Source organism: Macrobrachium nipponense, chromosome 1, assembly GCF_015104395.2.
Source record: "Macrobrachium nipponense isolate FS-2020 chromosome 1, ASM1510439v2, whole genome shotgun sequence".
NCBI classification, from domain to species: Eukaryota; Metazoa; Arthropoda; class Malacostraca; order Decapoda; family Palaemonidae; genus Macrobrachium; species Macrobrachium nipponense.
The window spans coordinates 180466508-180468494 of NC_087200.1; positions in this window are offsets into that span (position 1 = coordinate 180466508).

The following is a 1987-nucleotide window of genomic DNA, read 5'->3' on the forward strand; positions in this document are numbered from 1 at the left end:
TCATACCATCTTTTATAAACAGCGCCTTTGAACGTCTGGTCACAAAATCGAACCAGAATCCATTTATTTTTTCCTCTCAGCGTTAGGTAACAACGAGTAAACAAGACTATAAATCACTCTTAAGTAAAAGAGAGAGAGAGAGAGAGAGAGAGAGAGAGAGAGAGAGAGAGAGAGAGAGGGCCATAAATCACCGCGGATAAACTTGGAGGAGAACATTTTCTTCGTGGAAATATCCCGACGATGTGGGTGGGCTTTATTTCAGACCTTATCTAAATGAGGGATAAATCGTGCCGAGAGATTTTGTTATCTCTCTCTCTCTCTCTTTCTCTTTCAGCAGAAAAAGAAAAAAGGTAGTCGAAGGTCGGGCGAGAAAATTCATGATATGGGTGCAACGTTCTATTTCCCTAATACACTAACGCGCGCGTTAAAGAGAGAGAGCGAGAGAGAGAGATCACGTACATATATATATTATATATAATGTATGTTATGAGTTTAGCCATACATAAAAACCCTTATATTCGTCAACTTCCTACGCATTTCGTAACACCAGGAGCCAACGGAACGGGTAACCTATTGCCCTTTTTCTAGCCCAGGCTCGAAGACAAAAGGTGAAAGAAAAGAAGACAGGAAGCAACGATAAACCTTTATCTTCAAGGAAGAAAGAAAGGTTATATAAATCAGGAAGGAGGAGGCGGTAGCGACATAATATATATATAATAACAAATATATATATATAATATATAATAGATAAGAGTATAGATATAATATATAAATTAATTATATATAAATAATTATATATAAGAACGAAAGGAAGAGTGAGGATGGAATTGTGACAAGGCTCTGTGTGTGATTTTCGCCTTTTAAGATGCGGGAATTCTATTGGACTATACCTGCAGACTTTTTTTTTTTTCCTCCTGTCATTCTTCTCCCCCTACGTACCCCCAAAACAGTGCTTCCACTTGCACCACTAACACCTCCCCTTCCCCTTGTTCCTTTCCCTTCTTCCCACCACACCTCTCCCCTTTCCCTTTCCCTTCCCTAACCCCCTCCCCCTTCTCCCCCCTACACTACCAGTAAACGTGTGTTAACCTGAGATTGCATGAGGCGATGGAGACTGCACTCCACCACCACCTCGTCTTGCAAGGTCAAGACAAGAGAGAGAGAGAGAGAGAGAGAGAGAGAGAGAGAGAGAGAGAGAGAGGAACCTACACAGCGATCAATAGAGAGAGAGAGAAAGAGAGAGAGAATACTCTTTCACACACACACACACACACACACACATACACACAACAAACTATATCACCTCCATTCCTAACGTCCTAAAACAGGTGACGTCACTACCGACGATGCCACCGCTGCGTGACGTCATTCCAGCATTTCTGAACTCTATCTCTAGTGTTGATGATGAACGCAGGAAGCGTTATCCAGCACCCTGGAAGTGTGTATTAACCGCAGTACGCCCAAAATGAGATGACTTGGACCAACCATCTCTCTGGAGGGAGGGTGGAAGAGACGTAGGGAGCTGGTGGGTGGGTGGGTAGGTTGGTGGGTGGATAAATGCTAGGAAAAGAGAGAATTGCGGGGTGGGGGGGACGCGCCGAAGAAGGAGGTCGGGAAAATAGTTTTAGGGGGAAACAGTTGCAGTGAGGCCCACCGGGGGGAGGGGGGGGGGAGAAAGGCGTCGTGCGTGTGTGCGTATGTGAGAACACCGTGCAGGTTCTTACGCGAGTATACGCTTTCTAGATACTCCCAAATACCTGTAACATCATACTTGATATCTCAATAACCCCATTGGAACAAGATTCTCGGGCCTTCCACTGAGGGGTTAGAGATGTGTATTTCTGGTGACAGAAGTTCACTCTCGACGTGGTTCGGAAGTCACGGAAAAGCCGTTGGTCCCGTTGCTGAATAACCACTGGTGGTTCCATGCAACGTAAAAACACCATACAAACAAAACAAACCATGGAACAAGACCTTGTAGAATCCT